Genomic DNA, 23,486 nt, shown 5'->3' with positions numbered 1-23,486 from the left:
TTTCCTAAGTATCTTATGAATCTCTTATGTTTGTTATGGCATTCATTACAGATTCTAGTGAGGCAGAGTGCTGTCAGTCATTTCTGTATTTTTAGGCACTTGCTGGAGTCTAACCACAATGGTCCTTTATTTATGTAGTCATAAGCAAACCATTTTAGTCATAAGCAGATCATTTCACTACTCACCCATCCTTCATAGAGGCTAGAAAATGGTTAACCTCGGAGGATATTTAAGCCACAGACCTGCTTTGTGTGGCCCACACAATTTTTTTCCTTGGTTGCTCCCATTTTAAAATGAGGAGATTTTACACAAAGTCTGGGTTTCCGGCTTTTCTCGAGAAATCAGCAGCTTTGGCAACACTAAACTCACATTCCTGCCAGAAGTTTGTGTATGTAACTGAACTGTGGCTGCCTCCTTTGGAAAGGACATGGGCTCCCTAGTTTAGTTTAGTGGCCATTTGGGCCACTTCACTCATTTCTGATTCCTGGGTGGCCCCTAGTACAGACCTTGTTGTGGTGAAGCATTTATTTTATTTTTTTCCTATTCGATTCTTTGGCCTCTGCTATTCTGCAGATGTAAAGCAGAACCTAAACGAGATAGTCTCTGAGCCTGTCGGCCTGTCCCGGTCATCACACAGGCTTTACAGAAAAAAGCATAAGATGGCAACTTCTGAAAAGGCTGTGTCTTTAGTGCCAGTTGGAAATGTCTGGGATTTTTGGAAGTTTACGCCTATATGTATCTTTTCATTTAATGCAACATAACTCTGAAGCAAACAGAGAACCAACTTTTTTGTGAGGAAGGCTTTTTATTTGGAGCCCATATTGTTACTTGCTTGTGTGGCTGTTCAGGAATTAAATGTTCCAGTGAATTGAAAGATACAGACAGCATCGCAAGGGCTCCTCTTCCTTCCTCTCTCTCTTAATGTGAAATGTTAACAGGCTGAACTGTCAGCAGATTACATGTCCACATTGTCTTGTGGGTGATTAGTCAATACATTTGGACTTAGCTTTTGTGTATGCTCAATGTGGAGGTCAATTTTGGCCTCTCAGGAGTATGGTGGTGATTTATGAATGATTGGAGAAAAGATTCCCAGATTGATAAAAGATGGTGTATAAATGCCAGTCGGGAAGTGTTACTAGTAGACTTGCTATTTCATACGTAAGATTCTTCATTCTTCTGGTTATTTCTCCCTATTGGATAAAAAGTTACCCGGAAGCACAACTTTATTCACCCAGTAGCATTTGTACTCTCACTTCAATTGGTCAGACAAAGAGTGGGGCTGAGTTTTTGACCAGTTACCTCCTGGTTCTGAGAATGGTTTAAATTCATGAGGGTTGCAGCAGATGCTATTGAGAGTATTTGACCTGCATTACCATAATGAGAGCCCCTGACTTTATAAATCCCTTAGCCAATTCAGTAGAACAAAACAAAAATTGGACCTTATTTGTGCTGCTGCCTCATACACACATACACACATACACACAAGCAAGCTTGAATTTCCATCGCAGGGCTGTGCCCTTTCTTCTCTGCTCTTTTGAGATCTCTCTGACCTGAGCCTGGCCAGTCAAAACGGCTAGAATGTGTTTCAGGTCAGCTTTTCCGTGTAAATCAAATCATGCTCACTGGATAGAAGCATTGCCCATAAGGTCTGAAAAACTGCTAAGTGAAAAGAGATTTTAAAGAGCTGCTCGGAACTACAGTCATCAGTATTTAAAAGCCTTTACAAAGATGTTTTTTCTTTGTAATATGTTTTTAAAACTAGATTCAAGGGTATTATCTAGAACCTCTTCCTCTAGAATTATCTAATAATACTAGAAATATGTTCTCTCTGAATTTTGTCTTTTTCACATCAACTTTTAAAGCTTTAATATTATTACTGCCCTTGTTGTTTTCTTCAAAATCCAGATACCTCAGTTTGATTCAACATTATATTGAGGAAACATCTAAATTTCTTTTTCTTAGAAAAGCTGCATGGAAGCTGGATTTTAAGAGTTTTCTGTCAGTCAGCAAAAAAGGAAATCATTTTAATTTTTCACCTTTGTAGGGTTTTCTTTTAATCAAATGGGTTCATCTTAGAGATGAAATAGCATAGCCTATATATTGGCCTAATACATCCTGCACAGTGGAGCTGATTCTAATCAATAGCTGAATACCAGTGTCTATATTGTAGACATTATAGAGTCAAAAGTCTACATAGGGCTTCCCTGGTGGTGCAGTGGTTGAGAGTCCGCCTGCCAATGCAGGGGACACGGGTTCGTGCCCCGGTCCGGGAAGATCCCACATGCCGTGGAGCAGCTGGGCCCGTGAGCCATGGCCGCTGAGCCTGCGCATCCAGAGCCTGTGCTCCGCAACAGAAGAGGCCACAACAATGAGAGGCCTGCGTACTGCAAACAAACAAACAAACAAACAAAAAGTCTACATAAATAAGGGTATTCATAAAGAAAATATGTAATTCCCTAGATTTTGATTTTGTTGTTGATGAATTAATTAACAGTTTAGAACAAGCTGAGGCATCTTAAATTTTCCTCAAATGCCCCAGTTCTTTGTAAAGCAGAGAGATTGGGAAGGAGAGGAAGGGGCAAGAGGTTGAGGGCTCAGAGAGCCTAAGACTGTAACCTAGCATTTTAGCCACCTCTCTCTGGGGAGTTACAGAGGTAAATGTGGAAAATGCATTGTATCACTTCTGGTTTTGAAATGACAGAGGACTGAGGAGAGAGGAGCGTTTCAAGTCCTAAGTTTTCTCTTATACCACAATGCCAAATTGTTTCTAAACTTGAATATACTAAGGTCACTTCAGTTATTTAGTTAATAATCCTGGATTTACATAAACTGGCCTTACTGGAAAAGCTAATGAGAAGCATTTTTCTTTGCAACAGAGAGCAATTTTGGTTTCAGAGTCTTGTAACCAAATGAAACGAAAAGAAAACCACATGCACCTAAGTTTAAAAATGCAGCCAATGGATGATCAAGATGCTGTGCTTCCTACAGTTTGTTATCCTCTAAAGATATGAATAGACTACAGATTGCATAGATTGTCCCCACCCTTTTTATCAGCATTAAAGGATAGGACTTTCCTAAAGTCTGAGAGCGCCTTAAATACGCATACAAATTTTCCCTAAGGGAAAGACCGGAAACTATATTGAATATCACATCCATTAGTATCACTTATATTTGTGCACAGTGATACTGAATACACCCCCAGGCTGAGCTTAATTTTCCAGTTATTCTAAATTGAGAGAGGAAGTGCACAGTCACTCTTGTCTGCTCTCCTTTTGCTGAATACAGGGGATAAGAATGGCCTCTAATCTTTTAGACAGATGTTTTATAATTTTCCTGAAATGGTATATGCTCATTATGGAACATCTCTTTTTAATGAATCAATTGGTCTTCAAACCCTATTAAATTCATAATAAATATAGAAATACCTGTCTGGTGCATGCAAAAACTGTATTTGGTTCAAGTGCAAGAAGTTAACTGCATGCATATTTTGGTGACCCTCTCCTTGCTTTCTAGTATATTATCTTTGCTAATCAATGTTATTTAAGTATCATATGAAAATGAAAAAAAAATGTGGTAGACTCTTTCTGTCTGACTCAGTCATCAAGCAATAATTTCCTAAAAGTAGGCTGCCAGGTAAACAGTAGGATGCATAAATTGCTCAAGAATTTTAATTAAATAAGAGAAAGATTTTTTAAAAAACCGAACTCCAGGCAAAATATAATTCATTGGTGCTTAAGACTCTCTGGCATCGCTAACTGAACGTTCATTAGAGAGGTGTTCACACACCCTGGGGAAGTGGGGGGCAGTGCCAAAACCCCTGGTGAGTTTTTAAAAATCCAGGGTCCTGGGGTCTTCCGCATTTTAAAGAACCCCAAAGGATGTTGATGTAGGTAACCTTTGAACCACATATTATGACCTGTTCGGTAACTATTTAAGAATTGTACATTTATGAAGTAAAATAATCAACTTATTTGGGCTAGGACTGGATAAAGACAAAATAGGAAAAGCCATCCCTTCCTTTCCCTTCCCTTTTTTTTAAGGAAGATTAATATAAAGTTGTGCTGTCCAACAGGGTAACCACTAGCCACGTGTAGCGATTTTAAGTTCATTTTTAATTAATTAAAATTAAACTAGGGCTTCCCTGGTGGCGCAGTGGTTGAGAGTCTGCCTGCCGATGCAGGGGACATGGGTTCGTGCCCCAGTCCGGGAATATCCCACATGCCGCGGAGCAGCTGGGCCTGTGAGCCATGGCTGCTGAGCCTGCGCGTCCGGAGCCTGTGCTCCACAACGGGAGAGGCCACAACAGTGAGAGGCCCGCGTACCGCAAAAAAAAAAAAATTAAACTAAATTACAACCTTGTTCCCCCAGTAGCAGTACACGTTTCAAGTGCTCATTACCCACCATGACTAGTGGCCACCATAGAGACAGGGCAGAGCGAGGACCTTTCCAGCATCACAGAACGTTCTACTGGACAGCACGGGTGAAGAGCGTTTCTCCTGCCTGCCTTTGAGGAATCAGGAAAATTGAACTGAATTCAATCAGTAAAAATATGTTTCAGTTCTAGAATATAGCCACTTCAGAGAAGCTCAAAACGTTTGCGGAAGAGAGACACTCAAGTGAGGAAAGAGGCAGGTGGCAAAGTGAGAGGGACAGAGACGGTTGACTGAGAGCCATAGAAAGCGCTGTGTCACAGGGACAGGAGCCATCACGAGGAAGCGGGCATGGGGATCTTTCGGGGGAAGGAAACATGGTGCGGTTTCCTCAGGGATGGTGGTCTGTGTTGAGATTGCTCAGGGAAGTAAGGAAGAACAGGTGGACAGTCCTTAGACTTCTTAAAGCTGCATGGCAGGCCTCACAAATCCTGAATGGCCGTCAGGATCCACAGGAGCTTTGGTTTGTCTGCTGTCAAACTCAACCGCCATCTCAACTCTGGTACCTGCCCCTGGAGAAACAGCGCCCTCTAGCTCTCCGTCATGCTGTGACCTCTTCTGTCCCTGCATTGACTAACAGTACTTTTATCTTCTCTTCATCTCGTGGCTTTTGCTGACTTGTTTCTGCTTATTCATGAATCCTGCTTATCATTGCTTCTCTTGTCCCTCTATTCCTGGGGCAGTCTATAGCCAAGCTCTTTTCTTCAGATTCAGACCCTCCTCCAGTCCAGAGCAGCTCTGATTGGTGTAGCCATCATCATGGAGAGAGAACAAGGCTTTGAGCAAGGCTGTTGGGTGTGTCCAGTCAGCTGAGCTGTGAACTGTGTGGCCAACCTTTCCTTAAGGAACCCCTCAGAAGAGGGCTCTGGGCTTAGCAGTCTCTGAAGCTTCTAGGAAAGCAAGCAGTATAGATGGAAGGCACTCGCTTGGCCTGTACACTACCAAAGGAAAAATCAGACAAGTATAGAGGGAAACTCCAGTTTTCATGGAGTAACAACATCCTCAATGTGTGCTATTTTTGACTAACGGTCTTTTTAAGCCATGTTGCGTCTTCTCAACTGTAGACACAAAAGGAGATAACACCCATTAGTACTTATCACAGTATAAGAAATTCAAGTGTTGGATCTAGTTTTCTTTCAGTAGCAGAAAGATTTATTATTTTTCTCCTGCTAGAACTGTTATTTTCTGCATGACTCTGCAAATTTTTTTCCTATCAAACTACAGTTTTATCTTTGTTTATTATCTCTGTTGTCTCATGTAGTTGACAGCAGTAGTTGTGGAAATAACAACAGGCAGAGGGGGAAACAAACCTTAGTGTTCCTCGCAGGTTTTATTTAAAGAATCCCTGGTTTTTGTCGTTACCTCTACGTTGCTGCAGATTAAGAAATATATATTATTCAGGAACTTGACAGTGCTTCGAACCATACACATGCAGACTACGTTTGTGAACATTTGATTGAGAAAAGGCTGGAATGTGGTTTAGTTTCTCCACCCCCCTTTCCTTAGCTTCCCCTTTGCCCAAGAGAGTCTATTACGTCCTCTAAATCCACTACTTAGCAAAATAATGGGCCAAGGAAGTTTGACTCTTCTCCCAGTCCCTTCTCTGCCCCTCTGGCCTTCCCTTCCTTTGGGTCTCCTCTGATCTGTACCCCACACCCCGTCCACCAGCCCTGTGAAGGGGTTCGCCAAAGACTAAGTCCTTTACTATCTAATTTGCTTAATTCTGTCCTGGGTTGTCACAAAGCAGAATGAAAAGGAAGTTTAATATATCATGCTTCATTCATCCAGAGTGCATTTTTTAAAGTATTTACTTTTCTCTATATTGACGTAATTTCAGATTTACAGAAAAGTTGCAGGAGTAGTACAAAGAATGGCTGATAAACAACATCCACTTCCCCCAAATGTTAGCATTTTACTACATTTGCTCTATCATATTCTTTCTCCCTCTCTCTCTCTTTCTCACACAGACACACAAATGTGTGCACATAACACAGTTTTTCCTCACACGATGCTCCATTACCTTTAAATATTTCAGTGTGTTTTTCTTAAAAACAAAGAATTCAGAGTGATATTTTTTACATTAAAAATAGAGGGGTTTTTGTCCTTGCTTTTCCTTTACCCTTCTCTGAGAGTTTTTAAAAGCAAAACGGCTAAAAGAGAAGAAACTTGTTTGATGCTCCACAAATTGGTTCATCAGCCTACAGATGCTCAAAAATCGGCTATGTTTTTGAGATTCAATGTTTCCAGGTCAGATGAGCTTTCAAACTGAGGATGATGGGCCGGTGTGGGGGGCGGGGGGTGAGAATAGCACTGCAACTTGCATCTTCCGTCTTTTTAAAACCGAAATTAATTTCTTAGGGACTATTTAGCCAGCAGCATAACACGAGTGAAGCTTTCTTATAAGTAGTGGGCATAGATGTGATAGGGCTACTAGCAAGATATCTATTAGAATGCTTGGCCAAACTATTACGAAGTTAACAATCACATATAGCTATAATCAGTTCAGGTGCTCTATTTTTCCTTTTCATTTAATGTTGATTCTTATGAATTTGGGATACAGAGGGAATCGTCTATGCCCTAAGTGCACTGTATTGTATTATTAATACCAGGATAGCAGCTGAGTCCCACTAGACAGTCTTTGTGGTCTGCGGATACTCTAAGAAGTGTCTGAGCATAAAAGGAGGCTGTTTGAGTTGAAGTGGGCTGATGGTCTGGGATGACATTTGAATGCATAGAGGACAATGTCTAAATGACAATGTCGAGAAGAGAAGGCAAAAACTTGAAACTATTGCCATTGTCCCACAAATGCTCATCACTCCTGAGATGCTCCTCACAGACAAGCTTTGTCTGGGTAGAAATAGGGGAGTGGGATTGAGGAGAGATAGACACTGGGGCCCTGGGACAAAAGCCAGGGATTCGGTCCTTAGACACATTAAAATTCTAGACAGATAGCAAATGTGATGAAAACCACAACCCGAATGTATTTCAAGTCTAACAAAGTTAAACATTTTAGCTAAATTATTACAAGTATATTTAACAAAATGTTTGCAATACTCTGAGATGCTTCAATGAATAAAGCTTTTAAGAACATCAAATTGGTTGTGCAAATGAATAATTTAGTGGGTCTCCTTTGGAATTTAGGATAGCTGTTTCCTCTACCCCACACACACACACGTAGACACACACACACACTGTACACTCACACAGCCAAATAGAATAATTTTTCAACAGTCCTAGAGTTGTTAGAATAATGTCAGATTAAACAAAGGATAACTTCTCCAGCTGATGAAATAGTGTACAAGATCTAGAAAAGAAACAATACACAAGTTTGAGAAATTGATCTCATAAAAAATATTAGCGGGCATGCCAAGCATGGAATCTAATACTGTACACTTAAATTCCATACTTGGCTGAATTTTTTCCCTTTAAATTACCACCATTCTTTTAATGTAGTTTGCATTATGTATAGTGCCCTTGGATTTTTAATTGCTCTGGATTATCATTTTCAATGCAATTAGTAAAATGCCCTCAATTACATATAATAATTACTGTAAATGGGGCTATTGGCCTAATTACTATAAATGGGGAAAGATGTGTGATTATCATGTGCAATTAAATCATGTACAGTATTTATTTTACATTATTATATAAATGGTGTAATGATCACATGTAATTATATTGTATCATTCCTTGGTCAACAAATCTACTTCATGTTAAGATATCTAGAATTGTGATCCATTGCCAAAGGTCCATGTAGTAGATCTTTTTTCCTAAAGTATTGGGTTATTCTGTGGGCTGGGAACCCACTAAATAAACTGATTGTGCATAGGCAAGAAAAATCTGGAAGGAACAAAAATTATTTTACCTTCATTAAAATCAAGAATGTCCAGATTATCCTATGTTGTCAGTGTTAAATCCTCCCTGAGCCCAATGCCAACTTTCACCATACCTATTTGTTTTTATGTAAACATGTGAAAATCAACACCCCCTAAATGGTGGCAACATTTAAAATATGCCTGGGGAAAAAAAAAGAGGTCCTTTCTTCACTGTGGCCAACATGATAATCATCCCTAGTTTACAAATGCACACTTAACAAGCTTACAGCACATAATTAATTCTGCAAAGGATGCTGTTTGACAGAGTGGGATTATGAGAATTGCATATTGATAGTGGCAGGAGAAATAAATCTATTTTCTCTACATAAGGTAGGGTGTTCTTGTGTGTTCTTTAGAAACTGGCACATCTCAGAGGTGTTGCTCTCAAAATGATCTCAGGATGGAAAGAAGTCAGTAATTACAGAGCCAGGCATTCAGTTGTGTCCTAATTTTCCCACCAGTTTTTCAGTGTTTCCGCTGCCTCAGAGACTTAAAGCATTCTCATTAGGTAGCTGCAGAGGCAGCCGCTTGCCTACTCCCTCATTCTCTCACTCGCATTTCCTTTTTTTTTTCCATTCCTGCCTTGGGAGTGACTGTGAAGATCATTTGCTGGAATGATTGGCAGGTTAGAGGATTCGATCAGATGAGTTCCTCTTAGTGCAGGTCAAAAAGGCTAGTTAGCAGGAGCTGTCGAAAAATGCCAGCAGCATTCGAAATGGGAAATGTCATGACTTCGAGGCAGGGGGTGCCACCTGGAACAGAAAGCCCCCAGCTCATTAGCAAGTTACAGGATGCGGGCTTAACTGGAGGGAGCAGAGAAGGAAAGATAATACCCAATAGGGAAAATGATTGTGAAGTGGAATTGATTTCATGTATAATTTGTTTATCACTAGAGGGGACAAATGCTGTCCTTCTGACACGAGCAGAGGAGTGTGGACTATGAATGAAGCAATTTAGCATAATCTCCAGGTTGCGCTTTGGATTTAAAGAATGCAAACTTCTTTATTCTTAACTGTGGAAATGATCAGGTCATGTTACATTAATTAAAGCTGACATACTCTCAAATGTTTTATCTGGGCAATTGTGGCAGCTCGACAAACGGATAGAGATGGGCAACTTTAGAAAATAACGGGATTTTTTTTTTTCTTTTTCCTCTGCTGGTGTGGAAGACTAGCTCAGTTGCATACTGAATTATAACAGGCTTGGTGTTTATCTTCAGTGCTTAGCTAGGCTACACAATCAAACCAGGGTTCCAGATTCTCATGAAATCTCATTTATAGAGGAGAGCGTTTGCCCTTTGGGAGATTTAGATTGAATCCATGTTAAAATATACATGTATATTTTAGAATATGACTATATCATATTTTGGTACAATGTGAAAACTTTAATCTTTTTTTTAAAGGAGCAGCTCTCCAGTAATGAAACTGGAGCCTAGTTGTCAGTTCATCTGGATAGAATTTGATATTTTATCATAAAGTCAACAACTTACAGTAGCATAGTTACAAACAAAACTAAAATAAAAAAGTGTCCTTACAGGAAGAATTAATCTGCAATTTGTAAAAAGAGAATGTAGTGGCAAAACAGAAAATAATATTGCCTAGCATGTACTCGAACCAAACTCCAAATTTAAAGGTTTCAGTATTTTTTACAATGCATTAAATGGGCTTTAGTGTAAAGCTTTTTCCTACATAAATTCCATCAGAAAATGTATTTTCTTTTGATAAGAAACTTTTACGATATCATTTATCTTTTACATGGAGATCTTTATTCTGTTATTTTATGTCACAGATGCCACAGCTGCAAGTCTTTCTGGCTGAACACTAAAGGATGTTTACTTAGCATCCAGATTTTGATTACAACATATATTTTCAAAATGTTTTTGTCTTGAGTTTTCTTTTCTCTTAAATACGGAGACATTTTATGAGGCAGTTATGAAATAACCAGTGCTTGTTTTATCAAGCGGCCTCAGATTGCTGTCTTAAGTGAATAGGAATCCTAAAATCTCCTAGTGGAAACACTGGTGGAAAATTCATTCTGTTCTGTATTCAGCATGAGAAGCTTAGCATTAAGCTACTGAATATAGCTGTCAAGATATACTGCATTACTTTTGTCAAATCTAAAAATTTAAACATCAGTGTGAATCCACTCATCCCCTTATTTGGGAGCTTTATTGTGTGGTCCAGGAGCTGGCCTTTAAAAAAAAATTATGAAAGACTTTTGAAATAGCTCATCTAAAGTTAAGATGTTTTATTCTTCCACAGTAACTCAATTTGGTAATAACTGACAGATTTATTAGAAAAATGAATAAGTCAACTATTTTGAAAGAAAACACTGTCAATAAAATTTTTAATAAGAGGATTGGGTCTAGTTGTCTTCCCAAGGACTTCACAGTCTCAGAAGCTTGAAGTAAGATGCCCTTACCTGTCAAGATGGGCCAGATGAAGGAGTCCAGCCATGCAGAGCCGGAGGTGACTAGTGGCCTTTGTTCATACCTGGTCTCATTTCTCACTCTTTCCTCCATGCTCTGCCCTCACCTTGGCTTTCCAAAGTCAGCTCTGCATTCACAGACATTGTAGACTCTCCGCTATTTTGCCTTCTTCTCAGTTAATCTCCTCTCCATCAACTAAAATAATATCTGATACATACTGACATTATATTTATCATTCCCTTTGTTGAATCTTTCCACAGCTCTATGGATTGAGTGACCTTGTTGTTGAAAGTTTCACAGTCAGATTTATGGGTTCCCCTTAGATAAGTTCCCTAGTTCCAAAGAAAAGAAATGGCATCCTTATAATTGTCCTCTTTATCAGTAGTTCTCAACGTGTGGTCCATATACCCTGGGGATCCCCAGAAGTTCCATGAGGGTCAAAACTGTTTCCTTAATAATATTAAACTGGTCTTTGCCTTTTGGACTGTGTTGACATTTGCACTAATGGCGCAAAAGCAATGGAAGTAAAACCGCTGGCTCCTTAGCATGAATCAAGGCAGTGGCACCAAACTGTCGTCCTAGGCACTGTTTTCTCTACCGCCACACAATGGTAATTGTTTTTAAAACACAGTTTCACTTAATAATGTTCTTGATGAAGCAGTTAAGATTATTAATTTTATTAAAGCTCACCCTTTGAGTAAATGTCTTTTTAATATTCAGTGTGACTAAATGGGAAGTTTACATAAACCATCTCCACTGTGTACCTAATTACTCTGGATTTCTCAAGGGAAAGCTGTGGGCAGGTGTTTGAGTTGCAAGGGGAACTGGCTGTTTTTCCCTGAAACATGGTCTTTAAGGGATGACTGACAGTGGTTATCGGTTATGGTTTTTCAGACTTGGGTATTTGGCAGACGTTTCTTAAAAATGAACAAAAAGTGAGTCTGTCACCCCAGGAAAACAACCAATAGCATTTGCTGCCTAAGATAAAATTAAAGCTTTCAGTAGAAAATTAGAATTTGGGGAAACCATAGAAAACTTTTATTTGCCACTGTGGGCTTGACAACTTTCCAAATATTTTTCAAGTGAGATGGGTAGTGACATAAGCAAATGTGATTTTTTTGAAATTGTATAGTGAAATGTGTCAACGTTCAAAAGAGCTGTATAACCCATTGAATCAATACTTTCCAAATGACCAGTGCGTGATTGTAGAAAATCATTGCATGGGTAAAATACTCACTGAAAGTGCAAAATAAACCAATAAATTTTAAAGTAACAGAGTACAAAGAATTCATGGATACGGTTTCTAATTTCCCAGTGCAACTAATCTTTAAGAAACTACCACTTGTTGAGTTCTGTTATAATATAAAAGAATATATATCCACAATTATCTGAAAGGGCTATTAAAATACTTCTTTCTTTTCCAACTACATATCTGTGAGAGGCGGTATTTTCTTCAGTTGCATCAACCATAATAACATATCGTAGAACAGACTGAATGCAGAAACAGATAGGAGAACCCATCTGTCTGCTATTCAGCCAGATATTTAAAAGTTTTGCATAATTGTAAAGCAGTGCCACCCCTCTTGCTAATTCTGTTTGGAAAATATGGTTATTTTATTAAAATAGTGCTTTTATGTTAACATGCAATTGGGTTATTTTTAATGAATTAATAAATATTTTAAATTATCAATTTTAATATCAAATATGGTAAACACCAACAGCTGTAATCCATATAAACGAACGCTCTGGGGGTGTCCTTTATAATTTTCAAGTGTATAAAGAGTCCTTAAGACCCAAAAGTGTGAGAGCTGCTGCTCTATACCCATAGTGTCATGCATTAACTCTAATATGCTAATTTTGCTGGTAACATTTTCCCCCTTGAATAAATTACTCTTCATTGCAATTTTTTTGTTTTGCTCAACAGAGTTATTCCCGTTCTGTCTGTCTAATTGACTATCTCAGTTTTTCTGGAGTACAGTGAATAAAATCCCAATTCTTGTTCACACAGATGTCATCTGAAAATTACAGTTGAGTGCCATTTAAATCTGTGTCCTTGATGATTAGAAGGCTAACTCTTAAAAGACTTTTGCTGTATATTACTTTGGGGGGCTGTAACTTTCCCTTTTTTATATGCATCAGGTTTGACCTTACCTAATGGTGACGCTCTGATCCTACAGTACTGAATCATCAGGCTGTTTTACATAGCTTGTTTATAGGACTCGGGAGGACTTTCTGTACAGCGTGCTGACTCAGTGTACGTTCAACTTCTTTCAGGAGAATGGACTCAGGTCTTTTCCCTCCCTGCCCACTACCTTGAGATAGCTCATGGAAATCTGAGTGCATTATGGGGTTCAGAATTGAAAGTAACTACTCAGCATGAGTAGAAGTCAGATTAGGGTTGTATTTTTTTAACTCTTTTTTTTTAAATAAATAAATTTATTTATTTATCTATCTATTTTTTGGCTATGTTGGGTCTTAGTTGCTGTGCGCAGGCTTCCTCTATTTGCGGCGAGCAAGGGCTACTCTTCGTTGCAGTGCGCGGGCTTCTCACTGCGATGGCTTCTGTTGTTGCGGAGCACGGGCTCTAGGCATGCGGGCTTCAGTAGTCGTGGCTTGTGGGCTGTGGAGTGCAGGCTTAGTAGTTGTGCCAGACAGGCTTAGTTCTTCTGCAGCATGTGGGATCTTCCTGAACCAGGGATCAAACCCATGTTCCCTGCACTGGCAGGCAGATTCTTAACCACTGCACCACCAGGGAAGGCCCTGTTATCTCTTTTTGATGCTAGTCATTCTAACAGGTATGAAGTGATGTCTCATTGTGATTTTGGTTTGCATTTCCCTGATGATTAGTAATGTCGAGCACATTTTCACATACCTTTATTCCACAAATAAATGTATGGCTATTTTACACATGTTGAGAACAAAGCTAGAGTTTCAGCCCCTCTGTATTGAAGACCCCTGGTATTTGTCCATCTTACCCATTAGCATCTAGGTCTCAGAATACAGGCATTTGTTTACTGATTTATCCTTATTTCCCAATTTTGTCTCCATCACCTAGTATTGCACATAATTTATGTCCCTTAAATATTTTTAAATGGAGTGAATGTCTGCCTTACTCACCATAACATAATCTTCTGTTCTTTCAACAAGTATTTTTTCAGTAGCCATTATCTTGGTGCTGTTCTAAGTAGTAGTAAATAAAACTGTTTTTTAGCTTCAAGACAATCACAATTGAGAGACATAGATACAAACATTTAAATTGAAGGGTGATAAAGGCTACAGTATATTTTCATAAAGCTACATGGGAGGACAAATAAGGTAAAAATTAATTCTGCGAGAGGGGCTTGAGAAAATTTCACAAAAGAAGAGGTTTGGGGGACTTCCCTGGTGGCACAGTGGTTAAGAATCCACCTGCCAATGCAGGGGACGCGGGTTCGATCCCTGGTCCAGGAAGATCCCACATGCTGCAGAGCAACTAAGCCTGTGCACCACAACTACTGAGCCTGCGCTCTAGAGCCCGCGAGCCACACCTACTGAGCCTGCGTGCAACAACTACTGTAGTCGGCGTGCCTAGAGCCTGTGCTCCGCAACAAGAGAAGCCACCACAATGAGAAGCCTGCGCACTGCAACAAAGAGTAGCCACCACTCACTGCAACCAGAGAAAGCCTGTGCACAGCAACAAAGACCCAACCCAACCAAATGTCCCTTTAAAAAAAAAGAAAAAAGAGGTTGAACAAAAGGAGGGACTAGAGAAACACTTTGAGCAAAGCCATGTCACAAAGTGCAGCATCCTAAGGAAGGGTCTGATAAAGCTGAAAGATGTGGGGATGGTGGAGTGAGAAGAGATGGGACTGAAAAGTGATTTGAAGCTAGATTGTGACAGGGCTGGAATGACATGCTAAAGAGTTTGGATTTTAATGTGATTGCCCAGGGGGCGGGCGATATATATGACTTCCTGGTCAGACATAGGAGAGTCAAAATATCTTAAAGCTGGTAGATCCTTTAGGGATCATATAATAACCTTGAAAGAAGACGTGGTATTTTTCCTTTTCTTTGAACTTCTTATTATGGTAGATCATGTCTTGAAAACAAGTAAAGAAATGTGTAAAACTCCATTCATACTTATATTAACATAATATTAGAATATTAGAAATTGTACCAACAGTTACCCTTCTCTTCGGTGAAAACCTATTCATTCTCCAGCCCTGAAATTCTGTGAATCTATTATGGGTATGGCTCCTTTAGTATACATTTTTCAACATGTACATAAATGTGTTTCTTGAAAAATTATGCATAAATTCATTATTTTATTTGAAAGAATATGCCTTCTTTGTTAGCATATTTTTTGTAAAATGAATAATGACCCCCTTAATTTAACTTCTGTGGATATGTGAAATTCCATATATTAAGACACATTGACAACATTTAGGGGAAATGGAAAAACTAAAGAATGAGATAACAGATTTTCCAAGGATAAAAATTTAAGACAATTTTTGAAGTTGAAAGAAATGTTTAAGAATTTAGTATCTTGGGACTAAATTCTTAACCACTGGTGGTCCAGTGGTTAAGACTCTGCTCTCCCAGTGCAGGGGACCTGGGTTCAATACCTGGTCAGGGAACTAGATCCCGCATGCCGCAACTGAAAAAAAAAAAAGATCCCACATGTTGCAACTAAAAAGATCCTGCATGCTGCAGCTAAGACCCAGTGCAGCCAAATAAGTGAATAAATATTTTAAAAAATTTAGTATCGTCATGGTCTAACTTGTAATATGCTTAGCACTCTGTAGGTGTGCAAAAGTGTTTTCATGAATATATTCATACTGATGTTTATGAACTTTAAGAGTTAACTCTAGTTTTCATGTCCATTTTTGCCTAAATCCAAACAAACTGTTAATTATTTGAAGATCTTAAAGTGAGTCTAACCAAGTTCTTAAAACCACCTAATGTTTAGTAATTCAGTAACTTTTTTTGATGATGATGATGATAATGGCAAAGAAAAAATGTTAAGACAGCTAAAATAAGACAGATTGAACATAAGTTTTTTAGAATAGACCACTTAAATATTTTTAAAAAGGAATTACTAAGTAGATTAAAGTATACCAAACTGGATGGAATGTTATGCAGTCTGAATTGGGAGATTGGGATTGACATATATACACTAATGTGTATAAAATAGATAACTAATACGAACCTGCTGTGTAAAAATAAATAAATAAAATTCAAGGATAAAAAAATGATGGTCATAAAGGCAAATAACATGGAGAAATACATGTGATAATGTGAAAAAAGTAGACTAATTCTTCTTGTATGTGTAAAATTTATGTGTAAGGGGAAATGACAAAGGAAATACATTAAACTGATATTCCCCGGTGTAGCAGAGAAAACATCTCCTGATCACGGTAGCCTTGGTCAGCCTGAAAGAACATAATACAGTCCTCATTGGCCCACTGCCCACTTGCCAGGACTTGAAATGTTTGCAAGAGGTCAGAAATTAAGATTTTTGACCTTCTCTCTCTCTCGTCTGCGACTTAAAGATAAAGAAGAGAGGCTGGTGAGACAAAGACAAAATCATTACCTTTTATTTGTACCTTTTATTTGCAACGCAGGGTGAAAATCAATTTTGAGAAGAAAATGTATGTGTCCAAAAATGAATTTGTAAGATTTTTATATTTTGTGTGTACACAACATATTTGGGACCTGAAACCAGCTTATGATGTGGTCATTTTACATAAATAATATTCAAATATATGTATTTGCATATATTTACATATTTGTGTCAACAAAAACAATCTTTCATTTTTAACTCTCTTTCAGTTTCTTTGTGACTTCTCATGCGCTCCTTCACCATTTAGTCAGCTTTGCTTTTTGAACTGTTTTCCTGTAGTTTCTAATTTCCACCTTCATTCCATCTCTTTACTTGAAATGTTACCAGAGAGGAATAGAAAAAAGAAAAGTGTGTGTGTGGCGAGGGGTTTGTGGTGGTGTGAGGTAAAAAGAAGGCAGAGGGAGGGAGACTGCTGAGGGGGAAAAAAAGATTTAAATGAGAAGGAGAATGAATGCTTCACTTGTTGGCGTTTAGCACAATTACCATACCTTAGGAAATATGCAGGGAATCGTTAATTACGACTAAATGAGCCCCTTTTAGAGGCAGTGGCAGGCCCAGGGAGCTGACTGTCAGAGCAGTGAAAGGTGTTGAATTGGAAGGCTGGACTCCATGTCAGGGGGTAGATGGTCTGCTGGAGAGCCAGACACAGAAAAGATAGCCGGTGAGAGTAGCCTTTGACAGGGGAGCCACAGATAGCATTTGCATACTTTTCCTGCCAAGGGGGTTTAATCCAAAGAAAGAAAGAGATTTCAGTATTGTCAGGCAGGCTTTGTTCAGGGTGAAGAGCAGAAGGAAATCTGCTGAAGGAGCCTTTCTCAAAGCCTTGGTCTCAGCCTTGAGGTTGTTCTTGTAAAGTTATGTTCTCGAGCGTTGTTTGCACACTATTGTCTGTTTGAAGATCTTCTAAACCCAAAGGGCTCAAAGTATCCCCCTTCGCCAGCACAAAAGAAGGGAATTTGTGTGGTAAAAATGACTCGTGTTGCAGACTGAACCCAAGCACCCTTTGTTCTTGCACAGAATACTCTGAAGTTCCAAGGGTGTCTTTTCGAGCCACACTGAGTGAGTCACACCATAAAAGCGTTTGCACACTAGCAAAAATGAGGTAAAACCAACCCGTACTTGTGTCTTTCTTTGCCACCTCAACGAAGGCCTTAATGTAATTCCCAGAAAAGCTGGTTCAAAGAAAAAAAAAGTGGCAGATACAGTTTGTGATTGCCATGCATCATTTTTGCCCTGTTTCCGTACAAAATGTTCTGAGGTTGAAGTGTTTAACGTTAAGACAAGTTATTTAGACCACTAAGCAGAGCAAGTTTTCTCACCACCCAACCAACGTTATCCTTTATCTGGCAACATGAGTTTATGATTATGGTCTGTGTCCAGTTTTCAAAAAGATGCCTTCTTTCCTAACCCAAGAAGAACTAGATAGTATGCAATGGTCTACTCTTCACCGTAAGTTTTTCTAATAGTCTACACGTCTGTAGTGAGGAGTGTGTATCTGTAATACCTGCTTATATATTAAATCATCACAGTATTCATGGGTCAGAAATCAGGGCTCATTTCAACTTCACTAGTTGGTTTGTAGTTAAATACCCATAATCCTTATAGTTCAGGAAAGTATGTACTCAAAACACAGAATGGGAGTTTTAAAAATTAGCAATGTATTTGTTTATAAGGATAATGTGGCCAGTTGTGAGTGCCTTTTAAATTTATGGTCTTCTATGTGGAGCTTAAAGCTTCAAAAAATGTGGTATCTTACCACATTATATGTATAATTGAAAACATACAAACTAAACATTGCTTGTAGCTGATCAAGCAGGATATACAATAAAACTTGACCTTAGAAATTAGGAAACATACGTGTATTTACACATAGCAACGAATTTAGCTTCAGATTTTTTTTAAATTAAGGATATTGCTTTATGGATTTTTTTTTTATTGTTGTTGATCCTTTTGCTGGATTTTTGGCTCACTTGGAGACCTGCGTAGAAGACCCTGCACACATTCAAAATAAAAATGAGTAATGAAAAGTCTGTTTATCTAAGGGTCTAAAAGACAAGGAAATATCCATCTGAGTTTCAAAATAAAGGCAAAACCTGTGACGTGCTTACTTTGAAACTAGCATGAGCCAGCTTCTAAGAGAAAATTTGTGCTGTCTTAATGGGTAGAGTAATTAAGAAAACCTTTATCAGGATAATCATATTTGGGAGTTCCAATTGATGTGATAATGCCAGTGAGCTTGGATCACAGGTGAGGTTGAAAGCTAAGACATTGACAATGGCCAGATAAGAGCTTTCTGAAGTTAAAAATGAGTGAATAAAATGGTGCTTGCTACTTTCCTAAATACGTTATTTTTTGTTGTGGTGAGTTGCTGGTCTCTGATCTGAGTAAACTCTGCTTTGCTGGAAGTGGTGCATTTCTTTCTCCTGCTTTGCATTTTTCCCTGTGAGAAGCGTGTCTGAACTGGGGGGACCTGAATATACCTCTTTGTTGCTGAGCTTGTCAAGCACAGCACTATGTTCTCTTTCCCACCAGGAAGGTCAGGCCGCTGGGGGCCAATCTGTTCTCTGAAATGAACCCTACTGTCTGTCCCTGGTGTCTGACAGATTGAAACAGTTGTCTGTGTTATTGCGCTTTCAATGCTTTTTAAATGCCTCGTTTTCCGAGAAAAAGATAATATATGTAGACTCCATTGAAAAGATAAAATGTTTCAAAAGGACTGGACTTTGGGTGTTAATATTTATCTAAAAGGAAAATTTAATTAACTTTCTAAAAACGTATTTACACATTCAGGAAGTTAACTGTATGCACTGTGTGGGCACAGGCGCGCGCACAAACACACATACACTCTTGCACCAAGATAAGCCTTCACTTATGAGTTCTACTTCTAAAGACTTATATTGTGGTTTTTTTTTAATTGGAGTAATAAAATTATGAAGTATGGAACTGTTTCAATAGTAGAATTGTTGAAGTTAGAGTCTTTTGTACACTGAGATTTCAGTTTCATGTATTTTGATCAGAGGTATGTATAAAGCCTGAAGAAATTTGTACTGTGCTGAGCCTCGATTCAATATTCTCCAGATAATTGAGCTAATTAAATCTTTACCAACATTAACACAACTGCAGCGTTCCTTGGACAGTGGATAATTATTGCATGAACATGGCAAGCTTAAACTAAACAGATGAAAATAGAGTTCTGTGGAATGGGTATTGAGTTTATTCTTTATTCATCTTTTGATAAGGTTTAATTAAAACTGCCTCTCTCCATTGTGGTGAGAATGAATGTGCTTGTTTTCCTAGTGAAAAGCAAATTATTCACTTCAGCCATGGTTCAATAATCAAAGCCTTTGCAAACTTTTGGGTTATAGTGTAGCTGTGGGGATATAATTGCTGCAATTCTGTATGAAGACTTTATCTTTTTTTATTACTTTCTCTTATTTATTTTTGGAGAAAGAAACTTATGAAAGCCCATTTGGTGATTTGGTGTGGAGAAGTACATATGTTTGAAGTCTTGTTATAGGTTTGCCATGGCCAGATTTTTTTGTAAGGTGTATTTCTTACAACCTCTTGCTAAAATGCAACGTAAAAAGGGGCACACATTTAAATAGATGGCGTTTGAGATTTATCTTTTAAGTTAGTGAAGAAAGTTCAATAAAACCTTTAAATCCTGTGGCTGCCACTGGATTGACATAGTGAGTTGACAATCCTAAGGGTAGAAAAGTAGTAGACATTGGGAATTCTTTCCGTAAATGCATATATTTGTATTCTCTTTCACTTTCTTTAAACCCACCAAAAATACTGTCTGTACTGTTCTTTTAAAGAGGTTTTTTTTTCTTATGTTAGTGATACTTTTGTAGCATGAACAGATTTTATGTATATTAATGACAACTTATTTTCAAACTTATTGCCATGACTGTGCTAGATTTCTTTTTTTTTCTTTTTGATAGGTAAGAAGTAGAATTATTTAGAGAGTAGAATTATTTACATATTCCATAGACAGAATGTGCTCTGTCTCAAAAGGCAAGAGGCTGTGCTACGTTTCTTGTCCTTTCTTTCTTCATTTTAATAAAATGGGAGAGTAAAAGGATACAAGATGCTTATGGAACCAAGAACAAAAATAAAACTGGGCCTTGGGCATAAACTAGAAGCCCATAGGAGGGACTGAAGTACAAACACACTCTCTCTCCTTCTCCATCTTTTACTTGCCTTGATTCTGACTTTCCCTGCTTCTCTGGTCCATGCAGTGGAAACGAAGTTGACTTGTCCCTTGATTTGTCATAAGAAAAAAGACCAGACGTCACTCTTGGTCAGCATTCCCAATTCCCTGAAAAGGGAATCTGCCCTTCTTAGATCAAGTGAATCAGCCCGACATCCAAATTTTAGTGTCTCCACTTGCCACTTCTTACCATACTTTTTCTCCATCAGTTTCTTGGAGAGGGAGGAAATTCAGATGTGAGCAAAAGTTTCTTCATCTTTAGAATTCTTTTGAGGATGAAGTCGTTTAATGCAGTGTTTTTCAACTGCGCACATGGGTGGTGACATCAATCTAGTGGACTGAAAAATAGTATTTCTTAAATGGAATAGACTAGATGAGAAAAAAATATGTCAGAAATGATGACATGTAGTAAGAATAAATATTATTTCATGCAAGTTTTGTTTCAGCGACTCATGTGTGTTGGTGTGTGTGCAAGTGCCCCTATACTGAGTCATTTAATAAAATGTGTTTTGACAGTGAGTTGTGCCCAAAACAAGTTTGCAAGCCAGTGACTGCTCCTCGGATCCCCTTCAGGGTTTCTCTTGAGAGGTGGAGGAAGGGAGGGAGGGAGAGAAACACTGGGCAGGGCTCCAAGCCCATCACTCTCCCCATCAAAGCAACTCCACTTTAATCTGCTTTATACTTTATGTTTCCACCTAAGGTATCTTTTAAACAAAGGATGCAGCGGCAAGAAGTTTGAATAAGTGATTTCCCAGGTCCCTTCTTGGGATTTTTAGAGCTAAGTCCAATAGTCGCCAGGACCAGATCAGGAATTATTTTGGTTTTCTGTATGAAGGACGGTCTGGGAAGCCATCCAGCCCTCAGTTGTTTTCCATGTTCTTTTTTTCCTGTCTTTCTAACGCTGAAATGCAGTTTCCCTACTTAATCCCATAGAAGACTTTGAGACTTAGCATATGACCAGGACAACACTAAACCCGAATGGACTTTAAGCAGCCTTATAATTTTAAAAAGGGAAAATCAGCAAGTCCTTCTCCCTGCACTTTTCCCTGTCCAGTTCTTTAGGGAGGGATGAAAGGCAGAAGTGAGCAGTGGTGACACGAGGGAGGAGGAGGTGGCAGCCCCCTCACATGGTCCTCAGAGAACTGAGCATCCTGGGGAGAGTCAGTCTCTTTAATAGAAATCAGTAGTAAGAGAACAAGGGCTTCCCTGGTGGCACAGTGGTTGAGAGTCCGCCTGCCGATGCAGGGGATGCAGGCTCGTGCCCTGGTCTGGAAAGATCCCCAGCGGAGCGGCTGGGCCCGTGAGCCATGGCCGCTGGAGCCTGCGCGTCCAGAGCCTGTGCTCCGCAACAGGAGAGGCCACAACAGTGAGAGGCCCGCGTACTGCAAAAAAAAAAAAAAAAAGTAAGAAAACAAGACTAAATTAGAAAAAAAGCTGACTTCCTTAAAGGGGTGTTTTATAGAACTTCCTTTGGCAAGTTGAAATAGGTTTAGCAATCACTTTTTTTCTGCCCTTGACACTGTTGAGGGGATCTCTATGGTGACACAGACTGTCCTGAAAATTGGGATCTAATGTTAAGCTCTTTTGTTTAATTATGAGTTCTGTTTTGCCTATTTGCATACACACCAAAAATGTGACCTTATGTTGGTGAACATTTTATTAGTCATTCATTGCATTAACACCTGTCCTGTTAGCAGTGGTCTTCACTTGTGGTCTACAGGCAGCTCTCTTTAACTCAGGGAAGCTGTGGAGGGTAGGGATGAAGATCTCTGACTTGGACCAGCCACCTGGGCCTTGAGACTGCAGTCTTTAAGGAAAATTATTTAAGTTTTGTGGTCCCAGTAGGGGTCGTTGAAAACCATTGCAAAGAAATCAGTACTGTGATGTAGTCATGTGGTTGAAGCAGGAGGAGATAGGCCAGAGAAGAGTTAAAATTGCCTTCCACGTTGCGGAACTAACGAATTGGCCAAAAGGCACCTTCCCTGGTGGCCTGGAAGAGCTCTGAAGGGGTAAGCCATGGGTGAGGAGGGCTAGGCCAAGTCTGGGGTTGCAAAGAAGTGCCCTGTAGTCTAGGTTGCTGTATCATTAGAGAGGGAGTGAGGAATCAAAAGCAGAACTGAATATTTGGTCTTCTCCAGCCCGATAACACTCTGATGAGATCCACATAAATGTTCCAAAGCTGGATCACTGTTCCTGAACTGCTGTGGGTAAAGATCAGCAGTGACAGCAGAGAGAGAAAGGTCAGAAGAAAGACAGAAGTAAGCTGGAGGTGCACCCCAGTTACCATCTTCTCCATGATGCCCAGCCAGCGCTTTCCAGGCTGCGACTGTATTGCCTTTCTCTGATTTTCCAAAGCACTTGTGGAGGCTGTCAGTTGGAAACCTTTAATAGATACTACCCGTACACATTGTATTTGCCTAAAACAGTAGTTTTAAATCTTGATAAGAGTCAACATTTAAAACTATGCAGATCTTATATAAAAATCCCTATTTTTCTGCATCTCATTAAAAAAATAAAAGGATGATTGAGCCATTCTGATCATTCTCTAATCACAGTGATGGGTCAGGGGTGAGCAGAGGCTGCCTTTTTAGAAAAGGCTGTGCTCTGAAATTTGCTACAGCCCCTGCCACTCACAACTTGCCCTCCTGCCTCTGAGGCTCAGCGGCAGTTGCTATGTACCTTCACCTTTTGTCTGTTGTTTATCTTATGGCAGAGGGAAAAGAAAAGTGAAATATTTCTTGTAACTGTATCTCTGTCCTAAATGACAAATGTAAAAATAGCCGGAAGGAGGCTTTTGTTGCAAGAAGAATTGGCAAGAACATATTTCTTTATGTAAATAACATAGCCCACTTCATTCACTTGTTGCCTTCTTGGCCCTTATTGGGCCTTAGAATCTTTTCTAATTGTTTAGCAATTAATCAGGTTTACTATTATATGT

At 39.1% G+C, this 23,486-nt stretch overlaps 2 protein-coding genes across 7 annotated transcripts in view; one reads left to right on the top strand and one right to left on the bottom strand.

The window, feature by feature from the left end:
- The window catches only part of CDK14 (cyclin dependent kinase 14), a 618,912-nt gene that overhangs the window by 538,008 nt on the left and 57,418 nt on the right, over positions 1 to 23,486 (top strand). The window lies entirely within an intron of this gene.
- MTERF1 (mitochondrial transcription termination factor 1) overlaps positions 21,705 to 23,486 on the bottom strand; it is a 603,361-nt gene continuing 601,579 nt past the window's right edge. For both annotated transcript variants that reach the window (XR_012333983.1, XR_012333984.1), the window contains one exon: positions 21,705 to 21,930. The gene's annotated coding sequence lies outside the window, so the exon portion shown is untranslated. The remainder of the gene's footprint in view (positions 21,931 to 23,486) is intronic.

Source organism: Tursiops truncatus, chromosome 9, assembly GCF_011762595.2.
Source record: "Tursiops truncatus isolate mTurTru1 chromosome 9, mTurTru1.mat.Y, whole genome shotgun sequence".
NCBI lineage: Eukaryota > Metazoa > Chordata > Mammalia > Artiodactyla > Delphinidae > Tursiops > Tursiops truncatus.
This window is presented reverse-complemented; position numbering and strand designations above follow the sequence as displayed.